The 14,176-nt window shown below is 49.7% G+C and overlaps 1 protein-coding gene across 1 annotated transcript in view; it reads left to right on the top strand.

The window, feature by feature from the left end:
- The window catches only part of NTHL1 (nth like DNA glycosylase 1), a 39,977-nt gene that overhangs the window by 18,965 nt on the left and 6,836 nt on the right, over positions 1 to 14,176 (top strand). The window lies entirely within an intron of this gene.

Genomic DNA, 14,176 nt, shown 5'->3' on the forward strand with positions numbered 1-14,176 from the left:
AGGGACACAGAGCTCACCCGCCAAGCTATTATATTGCCCTCTGATGTATTTATACATGTTAATTAGATCTCCTCGAAGGCGTCTTTTCTCTAGACTAAATAAACCCAGTTTATCTAACCTTTCTTGGTAAGTGAGACCTTCCATCCCACGTATTAATTTTGTTGCTCATCTCTGCACCTGCTCTTGCAGGTCCCTGATCCATGGATCCAGTACTGCTCTCCAAAGCTGACAGACCATTCTTCCTGTGCTGCTGTCTCCATACAGCTCACAGTTGCAAGCTTTGGTTCTCTAACCAGCACCCTATTTAACCTCTTGAGGACTGCAGTGCTAAACCCCCCTAGTGACCAGGCCATTTTAAGCAAAATGTGCCACTGCAGCTTTAAGGCTAAGCTGCAGATCCGCACAACACAGCACACACGTGATTTCCCCCCCCTTTTCTCCCCACCAACAGAGCTCTCTGTTGGTGGGGTCTGATCGCCCCCAGATTGTTTATTTTTTTGGTTGCAAATATTTTTGTTTCTCTTTTTTTTAAAAAAAAGCGTGTTCTTTTAAATATATTCCCTCCCTCCCTCCCTCCTTCCCCACAGCCAGCCAATTGTGGCGATCGGCTGTCATAGGCTTCTGCCTATGAGAGCCGATCGCTCTCCAGTGTCCCAGGGGGACAGCCGTGTCACATGGCTGTCCCCAGTACAGCGCTGCTGCCGATCGCAGCGCTGTACGGGTAAATAGACGGCGATTACGCCGTCTATCAGTCTCCCGAGCGGCAATAGCCGCTCGGAGACTGAAGAGGGGGCGGAGCTCCGCCCTCCGAGAATGAGATGCGCGCGCAGCGTGCGCGCGATCTCATTCAAAACAGAGCCCCAGGACTTTACGCCAATTGGCGTTAGGCGGTCCTGGGGCTGCCGCCGCGGCCACGCCTACCGGCGTGACGCGGTCGGCAAGAGGTTAAGTGGAATTTCATGCAATTTTTTTTCTTTTTATAATTAATTTGTGGGAAAACATTGATACTCTCCTCCCCAGAAAAACCTCCCTTCAGGCTCAGTGCTTGTTATAGTGTTTTTCAGATTTATTGTTCCCTCAGAGTTGCTGTCTACATGGTAAAGGTTATATAGTCTTGGTTGTACAATCTTACCACTTTTATTTAACATGAGGGACTACCTACAGTATCCTGCAAAAGAAACAAAAAAAAGGAACACCAAGAGCCAAATATAGTGTAGTATGCACTGGTAAATGAAGGTGTGTGGAAAGAGTACCGTATATACTCGCATACAAGCCGAATTTTCGACCCCCAAAAAGGGGGCCAAAAGTTGGGGGGTTGGCTTGTATGCGAGTCCTGTTTGTGGTGGTGGTCCATGGCTCCCCCCCCCCTCCGTACCCCCTGCGGCAGCCGCCGCTGCTATTGCCTGCTCAGACAGCCAGCGGCCGCTTCTTCTCACCTGGGTTCCCCTCTCCAATCTCCATGCGTAATACCGGTGTTTCACTGCTGTGACGAGGCAGGGGGCAGGAAAGAGTGTTTCCCCTGGTAACGGCCGGGCTCTTTCCTGCCCCCTGCCTCGTCACAGCAGTTATTACGCATGGAGTCACCGGTATTACGCATGGAGATTGGAGAGGGGAACCCGGGTTAGAAGAAGCGGCCGCTGACTGTCTGAGCAGGTAATAGCAGCGGCGGCCGCGGGGGGAGTGGGGAGGGCGCTATACTGGGGCACTACCTACCCATACTGGGCACTATACTAGCTATACTGTGCACTCTACTAGCTATACTGGGCCACTACCTACCCATACTGGGCACTATACTAGCTATACTTGTCATGAGCCTGAACGGAGAAACTGGGATTGATTGCAGTTTGCAGCAACACAGACACTGAGACAGGAATAAACTATGCAAGAAGGTTTATTTACAATCGTGCATACAGTATTATGCAATATCAATGCAGCAGCACACATAACACTATGTACAGCAGTCAGAGAATATGGTGGCAATTATATACAAGAACGCAACCACCACATACATACACACCATACAACCAAAGCAAGGTGCAAAACCCCCAATCCCTATCTATCTATCTATCTACCTAAATATATACAGGATATATATATACACACACAGATACACCGGACAAAGATATACAATATATACACCAAACGCAGTACAAGAAGGCAGGCACAAAATCACAGTCAGGACAAAGCATAGGTCGGCAACAATCGAGCAATCACGGTACACAAGGAGCAGGCAGTAAACGAGGTCAGACAGAATCTAGGTTCAGAAACAGGATAACAGATACAGGGATACAGGATACCAGAGAACCAGGGTTGTCCAGATACTCCAGCTAGCGAGCACAAAGTTCTGGCAAAGGTTGCTCCTTGCAGGGCTCTTAAATAAGGAGGACACACCTGCAGCATGATTGACAAGCAAAGTCCATAGAGAGCAACCCTTGCAGTGGCAGAGCTGTCTCCAGCCAGCATAGAGCCACCCAGTGGTGGAACAAGGAAAGTTCAGGTCCTGCAAAGTCTCTAGAGCCATCTGCTGGTGGAATAAAGGAAGTTCAGAGTTCAACACGATGCTGCCACCAGCAGGCAGGAAGTGGCATGACCATATTCCTAACATAACCCCCCCCTTAAGGAGCGGCCTCAGGACGCTCCAACAAGACCATATACCACTACCGCCAGGATCCCAAGAGGCGGCAGAAAGGAAATCATACAGGAAGGTTGACAATTTCTGCCAACACTGGGTGGGCAGGGAGGGAAACAGAAAATTTAATTTTTCACTTTGTATCTCAGGATGCTGAATTAGGAACTGGAGACAAAAGACATCAAGAAGCACACCAGGCTGGTAGGCATCAGACAGCATGGTAAACTGGCATATATCAGACAAAGCACCAGGCAGAGCAGTGGCCTGGTAAACATCAGGTAGGAAAGTGCCCTGCCAGGCAATAGGCAGGTCCTCACTCAAGCACATATCAGGCTGGTAGACCTTAGGCATGGCAGTGAAGTGGCAAGCATTAGCCGTAGACTGGGTGCCATCAGGAGGAAGAGCAGGTTCAGGAGGTAGCTTGGCAGTGGACTGGCAGACATCAGGCTGGAAAGAAGACAGGAAACCATCAATCGGGGTAATGGACAGGAAACCATCTGGAGGAAGATCAGCAACAGATTGAGGTAACTGGACAGCAGCAGCAGTAGGCGTTGGTAGTGGCTGGACCAACACAGCAGCAGGAGTCTGTAATGGCTGGACCACAACAGCAGCAGCAGGAAGAGTCTGTGGTGGCTGAGCAGCAGTAATCTGTGGTGGCTGAGCAGCAGTAATCGCAGTAATCTGTGGTGGCTGAGCAGCAGCAGCAGGAGGAGTCTGTGGTGGCTGAGCAGCAGCAGCAGGAGGAGTCTGTGGTGGCTGAGCAGCAGCAGCAGGAGGAGTCTGTGGTGGCTGAGCAGCAGCAGCAGCAGTCTGTGGTGGCTGAGCAGCAGCAGCAGCAGTCTGTGGTGGCTGAGCAGCAGCAGCAGCAGTCTGTGGTGGCTGAGCAGCAGCAGCAGCAGTCTGTGGTGGCTGAGCAGCAGCAGCAGCAGTCTGTGGTGGCTGAGCAGCAGCAGCAGCAGTCTGTGGTGGCTGAGCAGCAGCAGCAGCAGTCTGTGGTGGCTGAGCAGCAGCAGCAGCAGTCTGTGGTGGCTGAGCAGCAGCAGTCTGTGGTGGCTGAGCAGCAGCAGTCTGTGGTGGCTGAGCAGCAGCAGTCTGTGGTGGCTGAGCAGCAGCAGTCTGTGGTGGCTGAGCAGCAGCAGTCTGTGGTGGCTGAGCAGCAGCAGTCTGTGGTGGCTGAGCAGCAGCAGTCTGTGGTGGCTGAGCAGCAGCAGTCTGTGGTGGCTGAGCAGCAGCAGTCTGTGGTGGCTGAGCAGCAGCAGTCTGTGGTGGCTGAGCAGCAGCAGTCTGTGGTGGCTGAGCAGCAGCAGTCTGTGGTGGCTGAGCAGCAGCAGGAGCAGGAACTGCAGACTTTGAGGCAACAGGAGCAGGAACTGCAGACTTGGAGACAACAGCAGAGTCGCCAGACTTGGAGACAACGGCAGAGTCGCCAGACTTGGAAGCAACGGCAGAGTCGCCAGACTTGGAAGCAACGGCAGAGTCGCCAGACTTGGAAGCAACGGCAGAGTCGCCAGACTTGGAAGCAACGGCAGAGTCGCCAGACTTGGAAGCAACGGCAGAGTCGCCAGACTTGGAAGCAACGGCAGAGTCGCCAGACTTGGAAGCAACGGCAGAGTCGCCAGACTTGGAAGCAACGGCAGAGTCGCCAGACTTGGAAGCAACGGCAGAGTCGCCAGACTTGGAAGCAACGGCAGAGTCGCCAGACTTGGAAGCAACGGCAGAGTCGCCAGACTTGGAAGCAACGGCAGAGTCGCCAGACTTGGAAGCAACGGCAGAGTCGCCAGACTTGGAAGCAACGGCAGAGTCGCCAGACTTGGAAGCAACGGCAGAGTCGCCAGACTTGGAAGCAACGGCAGAGTCGCCAGACTTGGAAGCAACGGCAGAGTCGCCAGACTTGGAAGCAACAGCAGAGTCGCCAGACTTGGAAGAGGTCTGTGACATCTGAGCAGTAAACTGGAAAACTTCAGGTAGTGCTGCAGGCATACTAGCAACAGACTGAATAGTCTCAGAAAAGGTAGCAACAGGCTGGATGGTAAGCTGGGTGCCCTCAAGTAGTCCAGCAGGCCAGGCACTACCAGGAGAAGCAAGAACAGTAGCAGGCCGGGCACCATCAGGAACATCAGCAACAAAAGTCTGTGAAGGCTGGGCAGCAGCTTGCATAACCTCATGGATCTGGGCCGTTGGCTGAGCGCTTGGCTGGGCCGTTGGCTGAGCGCTTGGCTGGACCGTTGGCTGAGCGCTTGGCTGGACCGTTGGCTGAGCGCTTGGCTGGACCGTTGGCTGAGCGCTTGGCTGGACCGTTGGCTGAGCGCTTGGCTGGACCGTTGGCTGAGCGCTTGGCTGGACCGTTGGCTGAGCGCTTGGCTGGACCGTTGGCTGAGCGCTTGGCTGGACCGTTGGCTGAGCGCTTGGCTGGACCGTTGGCTGAGCGCTTGGCTGGACCGTTGGCTGAGCGCTTGGCTGGACCGTTGGCTGAGATCCCAATACAGTCTGTGCGGACAAGGAGCAAAGTTCTGCAGGCAAGGAGCAAAGTTCTGCAGGCAAGGAGCAAAGTTCTGCAGGCAAGGAGCAAAGTTCTGCAGGCAAGGTGCAACACTCTGCGGGCTGGATGCAACACTCTGCGGGCTGGATGCAACACTCTGCGGGCTGGATGCAACACTCTGCGGGCTGGATGCAACACTCTGCGGGCTGGATGCAACACTCTGCGGGCTGGATGCAACACTCTGCGGGCTGGATGCAACACTCTGCGGGCTGGATGCAACACTCTGCGGGCTGGATGCAACACTCTGCGGGCTGGATGCAACACTCTGCGGGCTGGATGCAACACTCTGCGGGCTGGATGCAACACTCTGCGGGCTGGATTGCAGGACTGGATACTGCAGGATGAACATGCTGGGGCTCTGCAGGCCTGTCGGGCTGACCCATAGTCAGCAAATCTAGTCCATGAAAAAGTCCACAAAGAAAGGCGAGGAACTGCTCAGGACTGACTGGAGATTGCTGAGGACAAAAATCAACTGGAGTCTGTATGGAGCTGCATGGAGTCTGCACCGACTTGGATGGAGTCTGCATCAACTTGGATGGAGTCTGCACACGACTGGAATCGGCTGGAGGCTGTACAGGAGATGAAGCGACTGGAGGCTGCACAGGAGATGAGGCGGATGGAGGCTGCACAGGAGATGAGGCGGATGGAGGCTGCACAGGAGATGAGGCGGATGGAGGCTGCACAGGAGCAATAGAGGCTGTAGGGAAGTATTTGCGTTTTGGTTTCCTCAACACTGGGACAGACTTTAATGCAGATACTGGCAACTGTGAGGACCAAGGTGTAGATCTGATGGCCGTTTGTTTAGTAGCGCATTTCTTCTGGTCAGTAGAGACAGGCAAGTCATAATACACAGATTTAGTTATTACTGGTAATGTAGGTACAAATTGTTTAACTGTTGCAGGCTGTGAGTATTGGACATGGTTCGAGGTATATGAAGGGTTAACAGGAGGAAGAGAGTGAAAATGAGAGGACAGAATCTCAGACCAGGCATCAAGTAGCTTTGCAGCTGATTCACACTTGCAGAGTTTTTGCACATTCAGAGACTGAGTCGCACACATACAGGCCCTTATAAATTCCTCTTCTTGATTGGCATAATATTCAACAAACCTCTGCCTATCCTTCCTCAAATAATCAAATAAATGTTCAATTTGATCAGAATTAAATTTAAATTCAAATTTATTTCTTACAGGCAGGGCATGAGATATGGAGCTGGGAGATAACACTTTCTGCCAAGCAGACAATAGAAGTGAAGCCTTTCCAGATTTGCATAGGCCTTGATTGATCAAGGATTGCAGAGAGTTAATGCATGTTTGCACAGTTTGTTTATCCTTGTTATTAAAATAATCAAAAAAACCCACTTGATCATCTTCTAACAAATTAATCAAGGCTTCAATTTTATGCAAATTATAAGGTGGTAAATACCCATCAGAAACTGTAGGGAACGCAAGATCATACCAGATTTTGATTATGCATTCAAAATCCTGTGAGTCAAACGATCCATCCTTAACAAGTCCATAAACCTGACTAATTAACTTCAGCAGATCTTCCCTAGGATAATCAGCAAAGAAAGTGCGGCATTCTTGCTCAGATTCCTCAGCCAAAAATGCATAGTAATCAAGATCTTGTAGATTCATTCTGACAGATAACTCAGTATACAGTGTAGCTGCAGCAATCAGTAATTGGCCAGAACTTCTGTCATGAGCCTGAACGGAGAAACTGGGATTGATTGCAGTTTGCAGCAACACAGACACTGAGACAGGAATAAACTATGCAAGAAGGTTTATTTACAATCGTGCATACAGTATTATGCAATATCAATGCAGCAGCACACATAACACTATGTACAGCAGTCAGAGAATATGGTGGCAATTATATACAAGAACGCAACCACCACATACATACACACCATACAACCAAAGCAAGGTGCAAAACCCCCAATCCCTATCTATCTATCTATCTACCTAAATATATACAGGATATATATACACACACAGATACACCGGACAAAGATATACAATATATACACCAAACGCAGTACAAGAAGGCAGGCACAAAATCACAGTCAGGACAAAGCATAGGTCGGCAACAATCGAGCAATCACGGTACACAAGGAGCAGGCAGTAAACGAGGTCAGACAGAATCTAGGTTCAGAAACAGGATAACAGATACAGGGATACAGGATACCAGAGAACCAGGGTTGTCCAGATACTCCAGCTAGCGAGCACAAAGTTCTGGCAAAGGTTGCTCCTTGCAGGGCTCTTAAATAAGGAGGACACACCTGCAGCATGATTGACAAGCAAAGTCCATAGAGAGCAACCCTTGCAGTGGCAGAGCTGTCTCCAGCCAGCATAGAGCCACCCAGTGGTGGAACAAGGAAAGTTCAGGTCCTGCAAAGTCTCTAGAGCCATCTGCTGGTGGAATAAAGGAAGTTCAGAGTTCAACACGATGCTGCCACCAGCAGGCAGGAAGTGGCATGACCATATTCCTAACAATACTGGGGCACTACCTACCCATACTGGGCACTATACTAGCTATACTGGGACACACTGGGGGGGATCACGCGGCCTGCACCAATCCAGCATTTCCTACCCCCGGCTTATATGGGGGTCAATCATTTTTTCCTGTTTTTTCAGGTAAAAGTTGATGGGTTGGCTTATATGCGGGTCGGCTTATATGCGAGTATATAGGGTATGTACAGTATACTCACAAGTCAGGGTTACTGCATAGGCAACCACTGTAAATGCAGGTTGGGAGATTAGACCTGACCCCACTCAGGATTAAGAAGTCGCTCTGTAGATCAAGGAAAAAGGGTTAACACCCCTCCACCAAGGGTGGACTTGTACAACGTAGTATGGATACAGAGGCGCCAGAAGGATAAAAAGATCTAAAATGTTTAAAAATGAGGAGGTGGTGGTGGACTTACCTCCTCCAAGCAGACAAAAGAAAATGCTGGTCAATTTTCAGCAAAACAATTTATTTACATACTCCAGTAAAATACGTGTTTCACGGGAGTGACCCGTGCTTTGTACTTTTCTGGAGTATGTAAATAAATTGTTTTGCTGAAAATTGATCGGCATTTTCTTGTGTCTGCGCGGAGGAGGTAAGTCCACCACTACCTCCTCATTTTTAAACGTTTTAGATCCTATTTATCCTTCTGGCGCCTCTGTATCCATACTACCTACAGTATCCATACAAAGTACAGTGGGTTGCAAAAGTATTCGGCCCCCTTGAAGTTTTCCACCTTTTGTCACATTACTGCCACAAACATGCATCAATTTTATTGGAATTCCATGTGAAAGACCAATACAAAGTGTGGACATGTGAGAAGTGGATGGAAAATCATACATCATTCCAAACATTTTTTACAAATAAATAACTGCAAAGTGGGGTGTGCGTAATTATTCGGCTCCCTTGAGTCAATACTTTGTAGAACCACCTTTTGCTGCAATTACAGCTGCCAGTCTTTTAGGGTATGTCACTACCAGCTTTGTACATCTAGAGACTGAAATCCTTGCCCATTCTTCTTTGCAAAACAGCTCCAGCTCAGTCAGATTAGATGGACAGCGTTTGTGAACAGCAGTTTTCAGATCTTGCCACAGATTCTCGATTGGATTTAGATCTGGACTTTGACTGGGCCATTCTAATACATAGATATGTTTTGTTTTAAACCATTCCATTGTTGCCCTGGCTTTATGTTTAGGGTCGTTGTCCTGCTGGAAGGTGAACCTCCGCCCCAGTCTGAAGTCTTTTGCAGTCTCCAAGAGGTTTTCTTCCAAGTTTGCCCTGTATTTGGCTCCATCCATCTTCCCATCAACTCTGACCAGCTTCCCTGTCCCTGCTGAAGAGATGCACCCCCAGAGCATGATGCTGCCACCACCATATTTGACAGTGGGGATGGTGTGTTCAGAGTGATGTGCAGTGTCAGTTTTCTGCCACACATAGCTGTGACGGACATTACGGAAAGTTGTGCGCAAAATCGCCATCGACTTTCGCATGGTCGTGCACAGTTCCTGTCAGTCTTGGGTAAATGCACAATAGATGTCAATTTCCCTCTCTCTTACTGAGTACAGTAACCTTCCCCCCACATCCTGTGTCAGGAGAGAAAGTCACACGTGGCTAGCTTCCCTGGGGAGAAGCCATTTGGCTACAGCTCATCTTTCCCCAAAAGGAAAACCTCCTCAAACTGGTTGAGATTCAAATTTCCCTCCAAAAACTCATAGCTTCACACAATGGGAACATTTACTTTATTAATAATTCAAAATAGGTTTGGCACAGCAAGACCAAAATTACATTTTCTGATACCTAGGAAACAGTTCTATCGTTCACCTAAAGTGCACGTTTCTAGCTATCAGGGATCCATATAGAAACCACTTTATCCGGCCTGCGTAGAGCAAATTCGACAGACTAGGCGTGTATAGACTCATTTAATACAGAGTCGCATGCTGCTTATGAATATGGTCGCGCATTTGCGATGCACCCATCTGGGGCGGAATTACACAAATTATTAATAATTGGTACATTCCTTGCTCCAAGTCTGGGGGTGGCAACCTGACTTTCAGGAGGTAACCCTGCCTCAAACACACCTACTTTCCAGGTAGTGACCGCCCCAAAACTCTGGTCAGTAAAAAGCGTTTGCAAGGAACTCCACCCAGTTCTTCAATTCCCATCTACCAGGAAGGTCTAGGCATGTGCTCAAGGAGAACCGGGCGCATGTTGTGTACAAAGACTTTAACCTGAATGCCTACTTTAAACTGGACTATTTTCTTCATCCTTCAAATGGACTGCTCAGCTAACTAAGTAAGAACTTTCTGATTTTATTCCTTTTTATTTTTATGCTCTGTGTTTTATATGTTAATAGGTGTATATAACTGTATGTAATGCATTTGTGTTATTAAACGTTTAAAAATCGTTTAGCGGTTATGACCTGTTGCTGAACATACACAATCGTACCTATTCTCCTGAACTCGCTACCCTGTGTTTAATAGAAGTATACATTTATAACCCGTATGCGGGAACCCGGCCCAGACATAACGATCTGACCCAGATTCTTGCATACTGCTAAGGGTTAATATAGCGTTCTCCAAGTCCTAGTATAATTACAGTAGCGGGCTGTGTAACTCGCTTGGTGGCAGATCTTTGAATTATATGTGTGTGGAGTGATTCGGTTAGTATCAGAACGCTCCCTTCGCGAGTCAGTTCATCAAATTGTGAACGCGGGTTACCCTTCGTGATGAACAAATGACCGTGTAAGAGGATTTCTGACGCTGATCGATTTACCCCATCCGCAGACCGGCCTAGCGGTCTGTGACATTGTTTGGCAGCTTTTTGGGATTTGTGTATGTTCAGAACATCAACGGCAACGTTATTTGATTAACCTGCCAGAACAGATCAAAAATCTGTGGTCGATAACCGGTGCATTACTATTTATATAGACTAAACGTGTAGCACAGAGTTCCCCCCCAATCTCTTTTCCTATCCTATCTTTTATTTGGCAAAAATGGCTGCAGCAAGATACAAGAAAATGTCAGTGGCAGACCTAGCAAACTTGTGTGAGGAAAAAGGCATTATGACGTATAGAAAAAAGAAATCGCAATTGATCGAGGACTTGTTGCGACTGAATACCCAGCCGGAGCAGATGCACACTCCTGGTTTAGACGGTGCTGTAACTGGGGCAGAGGAAAGTGAGCGGTTGGAGCAAAGCAACCCACTTCCAGACCCAGAGGAAAACGGTACCGCATCTGAACCGGTCGCTGTAACTGCTGAGGAGCATGGTGGCCGGCAGGAGCCCGCCCATGCCAACCTGTTCTGTGTTCCTGATGCTGGAATGCAACCTGGATTACAAAGGCTGTTGGAGACAAATCCTGAGCTGTACATGCAGATTGTCAGAGAAAATGCTGACCGTGCAGAACGCCAGGCTGAACGGGAATCCTCAGAATGCCGGGAGCAGGCAGAAAGGGAAGCGGCAGAGCGCCGGTGGCTTGCTGAGAGAGAAGCGGAAAGAGAGGAGAGAGCAGCCGCACGCAGACATGACCTTGAAATGGCCAACCTGCGAACGCAAGGCCAAAATCCCTCGCAAAGTGCTCCGGAACCCCGGCCCACAGCAGGCCCGTTTGGGACTCCAAAATTTAAGTTCCCAGAAATGGAGAAGGGAACCGACCCGGACACTTATTTACACTCATTTGAAAAGACTTGCCGTCAGCATCATCTGCCCCAGGAGCAGTGGGCGAGATATCTGACACCCAACTTGCGGGACAAAGCGCTTGAGGCGTTTGTGGACTTACCCGCTGAGAAAGACAATGACTATGAGGCGATAAAAGCTGCAATTATCGCCAAATACCAGTTGACCCCAGAGGTCTATCGCAAAAAGTTTCGCTCCCTGCAGAAAGGCCACACCGACTCTTACACCGACCTGGAGAGTCGCCTGCTGACTGTGTTCAGGCAGTGGTCACGGGGCCTCAAAAAAGACTCTCACCAAGGTCTGGAGGACCTCATCGTGCAGGAGCAGTTGCTGAACTGCTGCACTCCAGATGTCCGGCAGTTTGTCTTGGAGCGGAAGCCTGAATCCGCCAAAGCTGCCGCAGAACTTGCAGACACTTTTGTGGCCACCCGTGTGCCGGACAGCCGCAAACCTCCAGCCCAGAGCTGGAGAGGGGGGAGACCTATGCAACCCAGCTCTCCTCCCCCTGCTAACCGTGGGAATCGGGTCCCACAGCCACAGAGGCCGGATGCTGCACCTGCTACTCATCCGCCTGATGCCACATATGTTCCGAAGTGTTACCACTGTGGACAGCGAGGACACCTCAAGTCTGCCTGCCCCGAGGTGAGGACGCCGTCTCCAGAGCCCAGCGCAGAAGTGGCTAGCGCATCCTCTACTGCACACGCCTACCTCGTCATGGGAGCAGCAAATCCTCGACTTTCCGGAAATCATCAAGTCGTGGAAGTTAACGACCAGATCGCTGTTGGTTTCCGTGACACAGGCGCAGAGCTTACCTTGGTTCGCTCTCATCTTGTAGCCAGGGAGAATTTCCTGCCTAATGAGCGTGTCACACTTTTGGGAGTTGGTGGCGCACACGCACGCATCGCCAAAGCTCGTGTTGTTCTCGATTGGGGAAGGGGCCGCCAGTCAAAAGTTGTGGGGGTGACAGATGACATCACAGTGCCTGTGCTGTTGGGCACCGATCTTGGCACCCTACGATCCTTTTATGAACCTGTGATCAACACCCCGGATTGCCAGTCTGGACCCACTCAGGTACTGTACAAGCTTGGGGTGGGACAGAGGGAGGCAGCAAGGGTAATGGTACCTAGCCCTCCTAGGGAAGGAGGCCAGGAAGCGGTACCTGCTTCTAATGGACAGCTGTCTAATCACGGTTTGTCTGATTCTAAACCTGTCACTGTTGTTCCAGATACCTATGTACATGATGTGAAAAATGAACGTAACTGTGATGTTAATGTTGTACCAGATGTTGCTAATAGATTTCATGCCGAATCTCCTATTACTAAAAATGATTTATGTTTAAGTGTGATTGCCTCTAACCCAAGAGGTAACAGTCTTGTGTTGCCTGGGTCATATCCGTGCTTGGCAGTGGAAGCAGGCCAGGTGTCAGAGCAGGCAGCAGGGGGCCTAGACCTCCCCTCCTGCTATGACAGCCAGAGTGCTCCACCATTGCCTGCTGTTAACAAACAGCTGGTGGAGACAGGCCATGCCTTCCCTGTCTCACCCTTGCATGTTTTCCCCTTGCAGAAGCAACCCAGTGCAAAACTGCCCAGAGGTCCACCCTCTATCCTTCCTGGAGAAGGGGCAAGCCTCGCCACCCCGGTAAAGGCTGATTCGTTTTTTAAAATGTGCTCTAATGTCCACCTAGGTTGTGCTGACCAAAATGTTGTGCCAAGGTGTAGTCAGTTAGAGCAGGGGTATGCCACGCTGCTTCCAGATTCGCAGGCTGACACCCGAGAGTCAGGAAGTGACCCGGATGTCAGCCAACGACTCTCTCCCTTACAGGAAGCGCTACGCAAACCCAGCCAGGCCTTTAGAGGTAAGCCTGTGGGTGTGCATCGCACCGTCCGCAAAGCGGACACTGGGACACACCGGACCATGAGGCCTTATGCTTCTGGTGAGTTGTCTAAAGGGCAGTCAGATAAGAAGTCGAGAACCCGTGCAGTAGCTAAGCGGCGCGTAGAGCGGGTCATGCAGACCCACTCTGTGCGTCCGACTGGTAGGGGGGAGATATTACGGAAAGTTGTGCGCAAAATCGCCATCGACTTTCGCATGGTCGTGCACAGTTCCTGTCAGTCTTGGGTAAATGCACAATAGATGTCAATTTCCCTCTCTCTTACTGAGTACAGTAACCTTCCCCCCACATCCTGTGTCAGGAGAGAAAGTCACACGTGGCTAGCTTCCCTGGGGAGAAGCCATTTGGCTACAGCTCATCTTTCCCCAAAAGGAAAACCTCCTCAAACTGGTTGAGATTCAAATTTCCCTCCAAAAACTCATAGCTTCACACAATGGGAACATTTACTTTATTAATAATTCAAAATAGGTTTGGCACAGCAAGACCAAAATTACATTTTCTGATACCTAGGAAACAGTTCTATCGTTCACCTAAAGTGCACGTTTCTAGCTATCGGATCCATATAGAAACCACTTTATCTGAACTGCGTAGGGCAAATTCGACAGACTAGGCGTGTATAGACTCATTTAATACAGAGTCGCATGCTGCTTATGAATATGGTCGCGCATTTGCGATGCACCCATCTGGGGTGGAATTACACAAATTATTAATAATTGGTACATTCCTTGCTCCAAGTCTGGGGGTGGCAACCTGACTTTCAGGAGGTAACCCTGCCTCAAACACACCTACTTTCCAGGTAGTGACCGCCCCAAAACTCTGGTCAGTAAAAAGCGTTTGCAAGGAACTCCACCCAGTTCTTCAATTCCCATCTACCAGGAAGGTCTAGGCATGTGCTCAAGGAGAACCGGGCGCATGTTGTGTACAAAGACTTTAACCTGA

This window comes from Hyperolius riggenbachi, chromosome 7 (assembly GCF_040937935.1).
Source record: "Hyperolius riggenbachi isolate aHypRig1 chromosome 7, aHypRig1.pri, whole genome shotgun sequence".
Classification (NCBI taxonomy): Eukaryota; Metazoa; Chordata; class Amphibia; order Anura; family Hyperoliidae; genus Hyperolius; species Hyperolius riggenbachi.